General features: G+C 45.3%; 2 pseudogenes; one reads left to right on the top strand and one right to left on the bottom strand.

Annotated features, from left to right (window-relative positions):
• Positions 1–433: 433 nt before the first annotated feature.
• Positions 434–640, bottom strand: LOC142260778 (U2 spliceosomal RNA; annotated as a pseudogene).
• A 12,287-nt stretch (positions 641–12,927) lies between these two features.
• LOC142260776 (U2 spliceosomal RNA) lies at positions 12,928–13,134 on the top strand (annotated as a pseudogene).
• The last annotated feature ends 3,914 nt before the right edge of the window (positions 13,135–17,048 follow it).

Here is a 17,048-nt window from a genome sequence, read left to right as displayed (position 1 = left end):
ATTATTGGCTGCAATGGGGCTTTCTGGCTGGTGCCAGCCTCTCTTCTTAGCACACAGGAACCACAATCCCTACACCATGCTTCAATGGATTCTCTCATCCCAGCCCAGTAAAACTACATATTTTACACAGTCATAAGCAGCCAAAAGGGATCTATTCTATTCAATTGCAAATGATCTAGATAAGACTGAGAATAAGATACTGCACGGGACATAGCAGAGTTGGTCAAGTTGAGTGGAGATGAGTTTGCTATTTGGCACAGCTTTTTGCATCAATAAAGCAAGTAAAAGGTGTGAAAGATAAAAAAAGGGTGAAAGTGTGAAAAGTGAATTGGCCAAATTGAGGTGCATATAAAGTTTTTGCTTTCTTTCAATTCACTAATGGGGCTCATTTGAATCAGGTGAATTGAGCTCTGCTTTTGGAAACTGGGTTAAGAAGGGGTGCACCGGTCCTGGAGGTACTGCAATACCAGGTCAATGCGTGGAGTGGACAGAGCAAGATTTTTTCCATCTCCTTGTTCTAAAAATCCATTTAATATATGGTCCCCAGAGATGGGACGTATCAGATATTAAACTGATAAGAACAGATTTAATTTTTTTTTTTTTCTGTTTATCAGTAGGACTTCAAAATAACAAAGGTGATCGCCTCCCGTTGCCTGGGAACCGTCCAGGCACGAGAGGGCTATGTGTCACCAGAAGGCGCACACACTTCCTCAAGGCCGGCAGACGTGCAATCCCAGGCACCTTCCAGTACCGACCAAGGTAGCGTCCTCCGAAACTACACTTGATCTTAGCCAAAAGGCCGAGAAGCTATAACCCGAATTGGTTACGGCCTTGAGTGGCACCCTGGCCTATACCGGACACATCTTAGGGAGAGGGAGACAAACCCACGCCTACAGAAGACATTTTGTCACCCAAGCCAACCCTTGAAAAGGCTGTTTTGCAGAGCAAAAACAAGAAGAATGGTGCTTTTTGCAGCCGCCGCCCACTGCAATGAATCTGAATAACTCCTCCTTTTGGACACAAGCACCTCCCCTCCCCCTTGCAGTCTTTCCAATTCATGATACAAAAAGACGGACGGACAGGACAGGACAGGCTGCCTGACTTTCCGTCACTGCCACCCTTTGCCATCCTTGCCCGTAGAAAGCCCTTTCATCATCCCCAAACCCTAATCTTTTCCCTTCCCTTCCCAGATGCGTCTCACTCCCTTTTATTAGGAAGTGAGCGCAGCCTTTTCTCCGTTCTGCACATGCGCGACGTTAAACACAAATGCGCAGGCGTGCGTTCCATTACCCTCACTGCATTCCACTCCCATACAGGAAGTGGGCGCAGCTATTACTACGGTCGCACATAAAAGAACCCACGGCCACCACTGCACATAGCTGACTCCACCACAGGACACCCACTTCTACACCAACGCAGGTAAGACAGGATCGGCACCTCTATGCTCCCGTTACAATCAGGCTCAGTCACCATGTGATAACGCTCTCAACTCTTTAGTTGCAGGCTCCCCTTGCTTCACCTCCACTGGCTGTGCTGCCATTTCCTCTCCCACCTGGAAGGTATACTTTATTCCACTATTTTCCTGTTTCTCTATTCCCCCTTTTCCCATAACCTACTTTTATCTGCATTTGTGGGGTATCTATATGCTATTTACATCATAGTTTTATTCATTAATATGGAAGGGAAGAGTGCCCATGAGAGTGTTGAACTGCGGAGAGCAAGAGATTAAGCTGCTCCGATTTGCCACCATTGATAAGCTGTTCTCAGTAGATACACATGCTATCCAAACAGCAGCATCCACCATTGCTTCAGCCCACCCATTCAGTGACAGCTCACCAAGTCAGCCAGAGGAGTGGTGTAAGGAATTACACGTAGGCACTGACTCCACACCTTCACATCACAAGAAGGGGGTCTACAGGCTAGTGCAAGAATACGAGCAAGTCTTCAGCAAACATCCGCTAGACTTTTGAAGAATAAAAGGGGTCAAACACTACATCCCCACAAGTGCACACCCACCCATCAAAGAGAGATATAAGCCAAAACTACCTGCACATTACCAGTGTACCAAGGACATGTTGAGCAACATGAAGGAGGCTGGGGTTATCCGTGACAGTTGTAGCCTCTGGGCAGCTCCGTTGGTCCTGTTAAAGAAGAAGGACAGCACCACTCCCCTGTATTGAGGAATAGCTAGCTGCATTGAGAACTGCAAATTATTTTTCTACCCTTGATCTCACTAGTCGCTATTGGCAAGTGTCCGTTGCTGAGGCAGACCGGGAGAAGACCGCCTTTGCCACCCCGATGGGTCTCTGCGAGTTCAAAAGCATGCCCTTCGAGCTGTGCAATTTGCCAGGAACCTTCCAGAGGCTGATGGAATGCTGCTTGGGACACCGAAACTTTGAAACGGTACTGCTATACCTTTATGATGTTATTGTTTATTCTAAAGCAAACAAGATTTTAGGGTGTATAAAAAGGGAGATTAGATCCGGTGATCCCAACGTATTGTTACCCCTCTATAAATCACTTGTAAGGCCACATCTGGAATATGGGGTAAAGTCCTGAGCAGGTTGATAACCATTGGTTTGAGCATGGTAGGGTGTAGTGCGCATCTTCCTGCATCGGTAAAAGCTGCAGAAGTCCTTGAAGATTTCCGCTTCAAAGGCTGTGCCTTGATCTGTGAGGACTCTCTCTGAGTAGCCATGAGGTCTGCATAAGTGTGCTTGGAAGACCTTCGCTGCAGTATGGGCCATTAGATCTTTGACTTGTACCACAACCATAAATCTCGAGTAGTTGTCTACCATCGTAAGTGCATACGTGAGCTCGCCTCGATATTCTGCAACAAAACTCCCTTTTTCGATTTCAGTTTCAGCAAACACTCCTCTTCCTGTAGAAAATATTTATCATTACCTAAGACAGTCATTCTAATGCATGACAATATTAAGGCAATTTAGTTAAAACTTGTTTTAACTCACCTTTAAGGGGATTGATGTATTTCATGGTCAATCCAGGTTTGTCAGTGATGGCACTGACATAATGTATGGCGTCTTTTTCGGGCGTTATCCTTTGCCTTTTCATTGTGAAAATCCAGTTGCCTATATCAAAGCAAATTCTACTACTTGTAAAGTATGCAGAAAATGAAATGTAGAACATATAACATCAACTGCTTAGGAACGCATCATAGGTTAGTACTTAAAAGGATATTGTCATGTTCTAGTCATAATGCAAGCTGGACATTTTTCATGTTACCCTGTAATCGCCGGCCTGTTCTAATGCTCACAAGCCAAGATATAGGCTCAGCTGCTAAGGCTTCCCTCTGCCTTCTGAATGAAACTTGAATATGTCTGGGTCACTGTATATATAGCAGGTGCTCAGAAAAAATAAGAGTCAATTCAATAGAAATAGCTCTGGCACACTATAGTGATCAATAACGTAAGAAAAGAACTCTTGGAATGCTGAAAATTCTTTATTTGTGCAAAAGGATAATTCATCCAACGTTTCGACCTTGTTTTTAGGTCTTTATCAAGGATAAAGTTATCTGTTATCTAAGATCATAAAGGGTTACAAAACCATATAAACACGTAATTAGTACATAGTACAACATAACAGTACAATATATTGCTACTTGAGAGTACAATGGGTCAAATGACCATGATGCACATACAAAAAATTTTTCCAAAGCCATAGTGAAAACATTTGTACTGAGGAAAGAAAATTTCCACATGACCTATCTGGAGAAACATTCTGGATCAAACAACCAAAAATAGTCAAGCAGGTAAATACACACCTATATGGATAACAGGATGATATGTGTTCAATTGTATAGCGTCATTGCCATTAAGGTACAAATGGAAAACTTGCAATCCTATATAGTGAAGGAAATGAACACATATCATATCAAAGAACACAGGAACATGGGTGTGAGAAAAACCTCAATGTTTATACTTTGTTCTTTATAATGGTGTGAACATGTATATGTCTCAGTACCTTATGCACTTGAGAATTCTAGTGAGTAGATCATGAAAGCCTATTTCAGAACTGGAATCGGTAAATAATTGTAGGTGGAATCTAAATGAAAAGATGGTACAAGTGTTATCATGACACGTGGGCTATAACACAATGGACCGTGTGACAAAGAAGAAAGGAGAGAAAGAAGAGGAAGAAAATGCAACTACCTGTAACATTACGTGATAGTCACTGGTAAGTATCACTTGACAATTCAAGTGAAAAAGGATTCCTTTATTAAAGGGTTCTCAGTCGCCTCAGGATCATGAAATACTAGGGTAAATGATATGAGAATGGGTAAGAAGCACCACTAAAGGAAATATGAGATGCAGGACATATATCTATAAACCCCTGAACTACATGATAGAAATAAAAAGAAGAAAAAAGAAAAAAAAGAAGAAAGAAGAAGAACACATAGAATGCGGAAAGAGAATGGGTACAACTACCTGAGTTACTGCAGGGAGGCCCCTGGTTGGTATTGTGAGGGTTAGTGGAATTCCTTCACTGAAGGGTTCTCAGTTGCCTCAGGTTCGTGAAAAATGCTATAGACAAATAATGCCCGGAGAAAAGGGGTTCATATACAGCGAATAATGGTAATACAAGGTACATGTGTCACATGTAATAGTATATATATATATATATTGTACTAAGCTCTACACCAGAAATAGAAAGTAGTCCCTCTGCCTTCTGTCTAGGTGCCCTGAGTTATGTCCTGTAAACTGTCACAGGGACCCAGACACACATGTGTAGTAGGGGAATATCCCTGCTGAGATGCCAGTGCTAGAGCACTCGTTTGCTGTGGAGTTGAACGCTATGTGAGCAGTTCTTACCTTCAATGAGCAGAAGTCTCTTTTTTCAGATTTCAATATCTCTGTGGGTATCTGGCAGAAATATGGAATACTCTTTACTGCTAAGACCCTGTACACCACTCCCACTAAAGGGGGCTTTACACGCTGCGACATCGCTAATGCGGAGTCGTTGGGGTCACGGAATTTGTGACGCACATCCGGCCGCATTAGCGATGTTGCTGCGTGTGACACCGATGAGCGATTTTGCATCGCTGCAAAAACGTGCAAAATCGCTCATCGGTGACATGGGTCTCCATTCTCGATTATCGTTACTGCAGCAGTAACGATGTAGTTCGTCGCTCCTGCGGCAGCACACATCGCTCCGTGTGACACCGCAGAAACGAGGAACCTCTCCTTACCTGCCTCCCAGCCGCTATGAGGAAGGAAGGAGGTGGGCGGGATGTTCCGGCCACTCATCTCCGCCCCTCCGCTGCTATTGGGCGGTCGCTCAGTGACGTCGCTGTGACGCCGCACGGACCGCCCCCTTAGAAAGGAGGCGGTTCGCCGGTCACAGCGACGTCGCCGGGCAGGTAAGTATGTGTGACGGGTCTGGTCGGTGTTGTGCAGCATGGGCAGCGATTTGCCCGTGTCGCGCAACAGATGGGGGCGGGTATCCACACTAGCGATATCGGGACCAATATCGCAGTGTGTAAAGTAGCCTTTAATAAACTGTGTAAAGGATTTTAAGTAAAAATCCACAATAAACCAGCGCTAGATGGGTTTTTATAATTTTATTAATAGACCACAAATAAAAAATTTTTTGCTATCCTTGTTTCAAGACAGAGTATTTGATAATATACAATACACTGATTATTACTAAAACCAAGGACCACATAAAACAAGGACCACATAAAATAAAAAATGAAAGTAATGAGAATAAAATTCTTTTGTATAACCAATTAACTTCGAGGTGATACAATATTCACATTGATTTAGTTTTACCAGTCTAATGTAATGCCCCGGCCGGTGGCATATATTTTGTTTGGTTAATAATTTAGACTTATACAATGAAAGATGTACTATACCACCCCTTGCTAACTTACAAGTTTTAAGTTGTACAATATAAGTTTGCGACGTTATATTCATATATAGGAAGGCAAACAATATTGGCAATTTAGTGGCACCCACCATACGTAATCTTACAGCACCTAATAAGGGAGGATTATTTGGCCTGAAAGGTTTTTTTCCATGCAAAAGCTGTATAGTATGTAAGAATACAAAAAATATTTCACGGAAATCCTTCTTACAGGGGCAGTCAGAAGTCATGATTAGAGAATTTATTACATGTCAATCAAAGGGAGTAGTATATTGCATTCAATGTCCCTGTCAGAAAAAATACATTGGGAGAACTATTAGACCCCTATGGAAAAGGGTGGGTGAGCACATTAGAAGTGTTAAAAATAAATGTACTAAGCACCCCCTATCCAGACATTATGTGTTAAAACATGGAGGGTCCTTTAAAGGATCCCAAGTATGGGGCGTACAAAAAATAACTAAGGATTGGAGAGGTGGCGATTTCATTAAAAAAATGTCACGAGCAGAAAGCCAATGGATTTTTGAATTGAACACCTTGAAACCATATGGACTCAATAATGATATAAAACTGTTTGCTTTTAATTAATTTATATTTTTATAGGTAGAGGAGTAATAGGTACTGATAATAATACGGAGAGAAGGAAAAAAAAAAAAAAAAAAAAGCGATTGTCATGGAGATATATGTGTATATATGCATAATATATATTAAAATTGGTGCTTCACTTGCCCAAGGTTGATGTAGATATAAGGGGCTTTTCATATTATAGCAAATTTATATTACACCTTTATGATGTCCTTTTGTTAAATTTATTGTTGAAAAAAAGCATATGCATATATACACATTGTCTTCCCAGTATATGATGATACAAGCAAGGCTATATATAGGTCTTTTTAGAAAAACCTTTAGAAAAACCTTTGCACATAATTATATTATATGGCTATTATGAACGGTCTTTCACAAATTGATATATGTAGTGGTCATTGAATGTTGGTTGAATTTAAACATTGTTTAATTTTATGCAAATTATAACCAATTAAATATATGCATAAATAGTGCTCTAGGCAACAGCTGAGTTATCCTTGAGGAAGGGGGCCGTTACACGCCCCCGAAACGCGCGTCGGATCAGGACTCTGTTTTTGCCTACCTCACCTGTGCGGTGATAACCTGCCAAGTAATCTCTCCCTCGTGTGGAATCAACCGGCTTCCACTGGACACGGTACGGATTGCCTGCTGGAGAGGTTGAGAGGTTACCGCTGACATTTCCTTTGTCTGCAACCAGGATACATTGGTACCTCCAGCGGTTCTGCATTGCTCGTTTGGAAGCGGATCGGAGCCTTGTGTGGTGCTAACCTGCCAAGCAACTTCCTCCTGTGTGGAATCAGTCAGCTGACACTGGATACGGTCTGGACTGCCCGCTGGAGAGGCTGAGTAGTTACCGCTGATCTTATTGTTGTCCGCAGCCAACATCTTGGTGCTTTCAGTGGCTTCGTACTGCTTGATTTCGAAAGTACATTTGGGAGAATACGGGACCGGCTGGTTTGTGGCCTTGTGAAGTGTTATAAAGGCTCTGTAAAGAGGGATGTCGGTAACCATACATCTCCCCCAGAGCCAGCACTAGTCGCGGCCACTGGCCTCAAAACGTCCGCTCTGGAAGTCTAACAGGTCAATCCTGTACATAGCGGTTCCAGCCTAATCAACGGAGAAATCCGGGGTGTTTTTTGCGGTCAAGTTGTTGTGAGGTTTATTCCCCCAGGCCCTGGGGGCGAATATAACGTCGCAAACTTATATTGTACAACTTAAAACTTGTAAGTTAGCCAGGGGTGGTATAGTACATCTTTCATTGTATAAGTCTAAATTATTAACCAAACAAAATATATGCCACCGGCCGGGGCATTACATTAGACTGGTAAAACTAAATCAATGTGAATATTGTATCACCTCGAAGTTAATTGGTTATACAAAAGAATTTTATTCTCATTACTTTCATTTTTTACTTTATGTGGTCCTTGTTTTATGTGGTCCTTGGTTTTAGTAATAATCAGTGTATTGTATATTATCAAATACTCTGTCTTGAAACAAGGATAGCAAAAAAATTTTTATTTGTGGTCTATTAATAAAATTATAAAAACCCATCTAGCGCTGGTTTATTGTGGATTTTTACTTAAAATCCTTTACACAGTTTATTAAAGGCTACTTTACACACTGCGATATCGGTCCCGATATCGCTAGTGTGGATACCCGCCCCCATCTGTTGCGCGACACGGGCAAATCGCTGCCCATGCTGCACAACACCGACCAGACCCGTCACACATACTTACCTGCCCGGCGACGTCGCTGTGACCGGCGAACCGCCTCCTTTCTAAGGAGGCGGTCCGTGCGGCGTCACAGCGACGTCACTGAGCGACCGCCCAATAGCAGCGGAGGGGCGGAGATGAGTGGCCGGAACATCCCGCCCACCTCCTTCCTTCCTCCTAGCGGCTGGGAGGCAGGTAAGGAGAGGTTCCTCGTTTCTGCGGTGTCACACGGAGCGATGTGTGCTGCCGCAGGAGCGACGAACTACATCGTTACTGCTGCAGTAACGATAATCGAGAATGGAGACCCATGTCACCGATGAGCGATTTTGCACGTTTTTGCAGCGATGCAAAATCGCTCATCGGTGTCACACGCAGCAACATCGCTAATGCGGCCGGATGTGCGTCACAAATTCCGTGACCCCAACGACTCCGCATTAGCGATGTCGCAGCGTGTAAAGCCCCCTTTAGTGGGAGTGGTGTACAGGGTCTTAGCAGTAAAGAGTATTCCATATTTCTGCCAGATACCCACAGAGATATTGAAATCTGAAAAAAGAGACTTCTGCTCATTGAAGGTAAGAACTGCTCACATAGCGTTCAACTCCACAGCAAACGAGTGCTCTAGCACTGGCATCTCAGCAGGGATATTCCCCTACTACACATGTGTGTCTGGGTCCCTGTGACAGTTTACAGGACATAACTCAGGGCACCTAGACAGAAGGCAGAGGGACTACTTTCTATTTCTGGTGTAGAGCTTAGTACAATATATATATATATACTATTACATGTGACACATGTACCTTGTATTACCATTATTCGCTGTATATGAACCCCTTTTCTCCGGGCATTATTTGTCTATAGCATTTTTCACGAACCTGAGGCAACTGAGAACCCTTCAGTGAAGGAATTCCACTAACCCTCACAATACCAACCAGGGGCCTCCCTGCAGTAACTCAGGTAGTTGTACCCATTCTCTTTCCGCATTCTATGTGTTCTTCTTCTTTCTTCTTTTTTTTCTTTTTTCTTCTTTTTATTTCTATCATGTAGTTCAGGGGTTTATAGATATATGTCCTGCATCTCATATTTCCTTTAGTGGTGCTTCTTACCCATTCTCATATCATTTACCCTAGTATTTCATGATCCTGAGGCGACTGAGAACCCTTTAATAAAGGAATCCTTTTTCACTTGAATTGTCAAGTGATACTTACCAGTGACTATCACGTAATGTTACAGGTAGTTGCATTTTCTTCCTCTTCTTTCTCTCCTTTCTTCTTTGTCACACGGTCCATTGTGTTATAGCCCACGTGTCATGATAACACTTGTACCATCTTTTCATTTAGATTCCACCTACAATTATTTACCGATTCCAGTTCTGAAATAGGCTTTCATGATCTACTCACTAGAATTCTCAAGTGCATAAGGTACTGAGACATATACATGTTCACACCATTATAAAGAACAAAGTATAAACATTGAGGTTTTTCTCACACCCATGTTCCTGTGTTCTTTGATATGATATGTGTTCATTTCCTTCACTATATAGGATTGCAAGTTTTCCATTTGTACCTTAATGGCAATGACGCTATACAATTGAACACATATCATCCTGTTATCCATATAGGTGTGTATTTACCTGCTTGACTATTTTTGGTTGTTTGATCCAGAATGTTTCTCCAGATAGGTCATGTGGAAATTTTCTTTCCTCAGTACAAATGTTTTCACTATGGCTTTGGAAAAATTTTTTGTATGTGCATCATGGTCATTTGACCCATTGTACTCTCAAGTAGCAATATATTGTACTGTTATGTTGTACTATGTACTAATTACGTGTTTATATGGTTTTGTAACCCTTTATGATCTTAGATAACTTTATCCTTGATAAAGACCTAAAAACAAGGTCGAAACGTTGGATGAATTATCCTTTTGCACAAATAAAGAATTTTCAGCATTCCAAGAGTTCTTTTCTTACGTTATTGATCACTATAGTGTGCCAGAGCTATTTCTATTGAATTGACTCTTATTTTTTCTGAGCACCTGCTATATACACAGTGACCCAGACATATTCAAGTTTCATTCAGAAGGCAGAGGGAAGCCTTAGCAGCTGAGCCTATATCTTGGCTTGTGAGCATTAGAACAGGCCGGCGATTACAGGGTAACATGAAAAATGTCCAGCTTGCATTATGACTAGAACATGACAATATCCTTTTAAGTACTAACCTATGATGCGTTCCTAAGCAGTTGATGTTATATGTTCTACATTTCATTTTCTGCATACTTTACAAGTAGTAGAATTTGCTTTGATATAGGCAACTGGATTTTCACAATGAAAAGGCAAAGGATAACGCCCGAAAAAGACGCCATACATTATGTCAGTGCCATCACTGACAAACCTGGATTGACCATGAAATACATCAATCCCCTTAAAGGTGAGTTAAAACAAGTTTTAACTAAATTGCCTTAATATTGTCATGCATTAGAATGACTGTCTTAGGTAATGATAAATATTTTCTACAGGAAGAGGAGTGTTTGCTGAAACTGAAATCGAAAAAGGGAGTTTTGTTGCAGAATATCGAGGCGAGCTCACGTATGCACTTACGATGGTAGACAACTACTCGAGATTTATGGTTGTGGTACAAGTCAAAGATCTAATGGCCCATACTGCAGCGAAGGTCTTCCAAGCACACTTATGCAGACCTCATGGCTACTCAGAGAGAGTCCTCACAGATCAAGGCACAGCCTTTGAAGCGGAAATCTTCAAGGACTTCTGCAGCTTTTACCGATGCAGGAAGATGCGCACTACACCCTACCATGCTCAAACCAATGGTTATCAACCTGCTCAGGACTTTACCCCATATTCCAGATGTGGCCTTACAAGTGATTTATAGAGGGGTAACAATACGTTGGGATCACCGGATCTAATCTCCCTTTTTATACACCCTAAAATCTTGTTTGCTTTAGAATAAACAATAACATCATAAAGGTATAGCAGTACCGTTTCAAAGTTTCGGTGTCCCAAGCAGCATTCCATCAGCCTCTGGAAGGTTCCTGGCAAATTGCACAGCTCGAAGGGCATGCTTTTGAACTCGCAGAGACCCATCGGGGTGGCAAAGGCGGTCTTCTCCCGGTCTGCCTCAGCAACGGACACTTGCCAATAGCGACTAGTGAGATCAAGGGTAGAAAAATAATTTGCAGTTCTCAATGCAGCTAGCTATTCCTCAATACAGGGGAGTGGTGCTGTCCTTCTTCTTTAACAGGACCAACGGAGCTGCCCAGAGGCTACAACTGTCACGGATAACCCCAGCCTCCTTCATGTTGCTCAACATGTCCTTGGTACACTGGTAATGTGCAGGTAGTTTTGGCTTATATCTCTCTTTGATGGGTGGGTGTGCACTTGTGGGGATGTAGTGTTTGACCCCTTTTATTCTTCAAAAGTCTAGCGGATGTTTGCTGAAGACTTGCTCGTATTCTTGCACTAGCCTGTAGACCCCCTTCTTGTGATGTGAAGGTGTGGAGTCAGTGCCTACGTGTAATTCCTTACACCACTCCTCTGGCTGACTTGGTGAGCTGTCACTGAATGGGTGGGCTGAAGCAATGGTGGATGCTGCTGTTTGGATAGCATGTGTATCTACTGAGAACAGCTTATCAATGGTGGCAAATCGGAGCAGCTTAATCTCTTGCTCTCCGCAGTTCAACACTCTCATGGGCACTCTTCCCTTCCATATTAATGAATAAAACTATGATGTAAATAGCATATAGATACCCCACAAATGCAGATAAAAGTAGGTTATGGGAAACGGGGGAAGAGAGAAACAGGAAAATAGTGGAATAAAGTATACCTTCCAGGTGGGAGAGGAAATGGCAGCACAGCCAGTGGAGGTGAAGCAAGGGGAGCCTGCAACTAAAGAGTTGAGAGCGTTATCACATGGTGACTGAGCCTGATTGTAACGGGAGCATAGAGGTGCCGATCCTGTCTTACCTGCGTTGGTGTAGAAGTGGGTGTCCTGTGGTGGAGTCAGCTATGTGCAGTGGTGGCCGTGGGTTCTTTTATGTGCGACCGTAGTAATAGCTGCGCCCACTTCCTGTATGGGAGTGGAATGCAGTGAGGGTAATGGAACGCACGCCTGCGCATTTGTGTTTAACGTCGCGCATGTGCAGAACGGAGAAAAGGCTGCGCTCACTTCCTAATGAAAGGGAGTGAGACGCATCTGGGAAGGGAAGGGAAAAGATTAGGGTTTGGGGATGATGAAAGGGCTTTCTACGGGCAAGGATGGCAAAGGGTGGCAGTGACGGAAAGTCAGGCAGCCTGTCCTGTCCTGTCCTGTCCGTCCGTCTTTTTGTATCATGAATTGGAAAGACTGCAAGGGGGAGGGGAGGTGCTTGTGTCCAAAAGGAGGAGTTATTCAGATTCATTGCAGTGGGTGCAAAAAGCACCATTCTTCTTGTTTTTGCTCTGCAAAACAGCCTTTTCAAGGGTTGGCTTGGGTGACAAAATGTCTTCTGTAGGCGTGGGTTTGTCTCCCTCTCCCTAAGATGTGTCCGGTATAGGCCAGGGTGCCACTCAAGGCCGTAACCAATTCGGGTTATAGCTTCTCGGCCTTTTGGCTAAGATCAAGTGTAGTTTCGGAGGACGCTACCTTGGTCGGTACTGGAAGGTGCCTGGGATTGCACGTCTGCCGGCCTTGAGGAAGTGTGTGCGCCTTCTGGTGACACATAGCCCTCTTGTGCCTGGACGGTTCCCAGGCAACGGGAGGCGATCACCTTTGTTATTTTGAAGTCCTACTGATAAACAGAAAAAAAAAAAAATTAAATCTGTTCTTATCAGTTTAATATCTGATACGTCCCCTCTCTGGGGACCATATATTAAATGGATTTTTAGAACAAGGAGATGGAAAAAATCTTGCTCTGTCCACTGCACGCATTGACCTGGTATTGCAGTACCTCCAGGACCGGTGCACCCCTTCTTAACCCAGTTTCCAAAAGCAGAACTCAATTCACCTGATTCAAATGAGCCCCATTAGTGAATTGAAAGAAAGCAAAAACTTTATATGCACCTCAATTTGGCCAATTCACTTTTCACACTTTCACCCTTTTTTTTATCTTTCACACCTTTTACTTGCTTTATTGATGCAAAAAGCTGTGCCAAATAGCAAACTCATCTCCACTCAACTTGACCAACTCTGCTATGTCCCGTGCAGTATCTTATTCTCAGTCTTATCTAGATCATTTGCAATTGAATAGAATAGATCCCTTTTGGCTGCTTATGACTGTGTAAAATATGTAGTTTTACTGGGCTGGGATGAGAGAATCCATTGAAGCATGGTGTAGGGATTGTGGTTCCTGTGTGCTAAGAAGAGAGGCTGGCACCAGCCAGAAAGCCCCATTGCAGCCAATAATCACTTAATAACTTTTTCAACTTGTCATCATATGGGAGGCCTTCCATTCCTTGTAGTAGTCTAGTTGCCCACCTTTGAACTGACTCTAACTTCTGAATGTCCTTATTAAAATGTGGAGCCCAAAACTGGTTCCCATATTCCAGATGTAGCCTTACAAGTGATTTATAGAGGTGTAACAATACGTTGGGATCACGGGATCTAATCTCCCTTTTTATACACCCTAAAATCTTGTCCCAAGCAGCATTCCATCAGCCTCTGGAAGGTTCCTGGTGCATTGCACAGCTCGAAGGGCATGCTTTTGAACTCGCAGAGACCCATAGGGGTGGCGAAGGCGGTCTTCTCCCGGTCTGCCTCAGCAACGGACACTTGCCAATAGTGACTAGTGAGATCAAGGGTAGAAAAATAATTTGCAGTTCTCAATGCAGCTAGCGATTCCTCAATACGGGGAGTGGTGCCGTCCTTCTTTTTTAACAGGATCAACAGAGCTGCCCAAAGGCTACAACTGTCACGGATAACCCCAGCCGCCTTCATGTTGCTCAACATGTCCTTGGTACACTGGCAATGTGAAGGTGGTATTGGCTTATAGCTCTCTTTGATGGGTGGGTGTGCACCTGTGGGGATGTGGTGTTGGACCCCTTTTATTCCCCCAAAATCTAGCGGGCTTCCCACCGGTAACCCGCTCCCCAGCTTGGATGGATGCTGAGGGAGCCCCTTTTGCCCGCAGGCTCTGGCCCTGGGAACTGTAGCCTTGGCGGTGACTGTGCTTCCCTCTACGGTGTGAGCTGTTGCCTTCAATCGGGTCTTGACTGCTGGGAAACCCTGGAGGTTCCTGTCGCTAACGGATTTGACCGGTTTTACGGCGACTCCTAGCCTGGTCGGGGTCCGTAGGCCCTGCCGGATGGTGCTGGCTTCTCTTCACTCCCCGATCTGGTACCGGCGGGCCACCGCCCATCCCCGGTCCGTACGGTTCACTCCAATCAGCCTCTCCTGCAGAAGGTCACCACCGTCTGCCAACCTTGCTGAGTGCCCGGGCCACACACCCGGACACGGTCAGTCTCCTCTCCTCTTCACTTCTCTAACTCCAAAACTGATCTCTAATCTGACTCCTTTTCCCGCCTCCAGGACTGTGAACTCCTCGGTGGGTGGGATCAACCGCCTGGCCCACCCCCTGGTGTGGACATCAGCCCCTGGAGGAAGGCAACTGGGATTTGTGTTTAGCTTCGGTGTGCCTAGCCGGAGTGTAGAGTGTGTTGGTGTAGTACCTGTGACGACCTGGCTTGTCCAGGGCGCCACATTCCCCTATAGTAAAATGCAGACCGTCCGCGGGCTGCCCGTCCATCACCGGTTTTATTTTCACAACTGAAAAAGAATAAAACGGTAAAACATGTAAAAGCATCATAAACATTTTACAACGGTACAGCTTCCGCTCTTCTCCCACCCAAACAACCTGGCCCTGATGCTGCCCCTAAGAAGCGGGCAGCACCCCTTGACCCCAGTCCAGCACCAAGTTGCCCGAGCGGGTTCTGTCTCTTTCAGGGGGCCCACGTCCAAGGGGACCCCTGAACCCCCGGAGGATCGCCACCGGTTACGGTAGTGGCGGGCCTAGGCCATCCCTTTCCTCCAGGCCCATCCTCCCAAATCAGCCTCTCCGGAGGCGGTAACGGTGTCAAGCCAACAAACATTTTTATTTACATTGCACTAAGTTTGTGGTTGCCCTGCAAGTTCTCGGGCTTGTCCGTAAGCAGTTCCTTACGCAATGGTTGCACAGTCCCTACGGGGACAACAGTTGCCGGCAACGGCCGGTTTAATCACGGTTCAATCAGGTAAACTTCTTTGGTTGATCATCTTTACTTATCATTTAAAACTTTCAAACTGGTACACTCAACACATAAAGCCCCCCCCTTTTAAAGAGTAGTTTCCCTGTACCTAAGTGGGGGTCTACCTAGGTTGGGGCGAGTGGACCTTCGGGGTCCGGTGTCAGTGGTGACAGGCAGTGGGGCAGAGGGAACAGTCAGTTCCTCCTCCCTGCTATCATGTGGGGCAGGCGGAGGCGTAGGGGAGCTGGGTACAGGTACATCCCTGGGCACTGGCTCGCGGTTAACCGTTTCCATCATTTCTTCATCCACGGGTTGTGGGAACAGTATCACTGGAAGGATCACCGCACCGTTCTGTGTAGGCCAGTCTGCTGGAAAATCACCCATCATGGTGTGGATTACCTCTTTTTCCTTCTCCACTGGACTGGGAACTGGAGCCTCATCCGCTACTCTCAATGCTGGTGGGCACTTCTTCAGGTGGTCTCGGGAAACCGTGGCCAAAGTCCCCCCCTGGTCACGGCTGATCTGGTAGGCCTTCCCATTCTCCCATCCTGTGGGCTGGACTACATACGGGGTTTTTTCCCATTGATCATCCAGCTTGTGGGCCCTTCTTTTCCGCTTCAGCACTACATCCCCAGGTTGGAAGGAACCGGCAGGCGCCTTCTTGTTGAAGCACTGCTCCTGTTGTCCCCGACTCCGGCACAAGTTCTTTTCAACATACTCCTGGACCTGTCGGTACTGTGTCCTCCGCCGAGTGTCCCATTCAGCTGTCGACAGGAGTGCTTCTGAAGCTTCCAAGCCCATTTCCAGATCCACTGGTAGCCGGCCGGGACGAGCTCTCATCAGGTATGCTGGAGTGCATTTCGTAGAGCTGGAAGGGATGTTGTTGTACATATCGACCAGGTCAGGTAGCTTCTCCAGCCACAGGTTCTGCTCTTCCAGTGGTAACGTCTTGAGGAGGCCCAGGACCAAGTGGTTCATCTTTTCACAAATGCCATTGGTTTGGGCGTGGTAAGGCGTGGTCCGGATTTTCTTGCAGCCGTACAACTGGCAGAATTCCTGGAATACCTCTGCTTCAAAGGCCGGACCCTGGTCGGTAAGCACCCTCTCCGGGTACCAATGCGGTCAACAGAAATAAGCCTGGAAAGCCTTAGCAGCGGTGCGGCCGGTTAAGTCCTTAACTGGGACAACCACCAGGAACCTCGAGTAGTGGTCTACGATGGTCAGAGCGTAGGTGTACCCACTTCGGCTGGGGGTGAGCTTTACATGGTCAAGGGCAACCAGCTCCAGCGGTTGGTGTGTAATGATCGGGTGTAGGGGTGCCTTCTGGCTGGCCTCGTCCTTCCTTCTCAATGCGCAAGGGCCACATTCTCGGCACCAGGCCTCCACAGATTCCCGCATTCCACTCCAATAGAACCGCTCTCTTAACAACATCTCTAGCTTCTTCCACCCGAAGTGCACTGCACCATCATGGTATGCTTGCAGGACGGTGGGCACGTTAGCCTGGGGAATAACCAGCTGGCGGATCTTCTCGTGAGTCTTTGGATTAATCAGCTCGCGATACAACTTCCCCTGGTGTAGGTATAGCCGGGTCCGTTCTTGCCACAGACGTTGGGCTTCGGCAGGGGCAGCAGGGTCTATCCCAGCAGAACCCTGTTCCACTAGAG

The sequence above is a fragment of the Anomaloglossus baeobatrachus genome, unplaced genomic scaffold (genome assembly GCF_048569485.1).
Source record: "Anomaloglossus baeobatrachus isolate aAnoBae1 unplaced genomic scaffold, aAnoBae1.hap1 Scaffold_180, whole genome shotgun sequence".
In the NCBI taxonomy this organism is placed as follows: Eukaryota; Metazoa; Chordata; class Amphibia; order Anura; family Aromobatidae; genus Anomaloglossus; species Anomaloglossus baeobatrachus.
The sequence above is the reverse complement of the archived record's forward strand: the minus strand, read 5'-3'. Positions and strand labels throughout refer to the sequence as shown.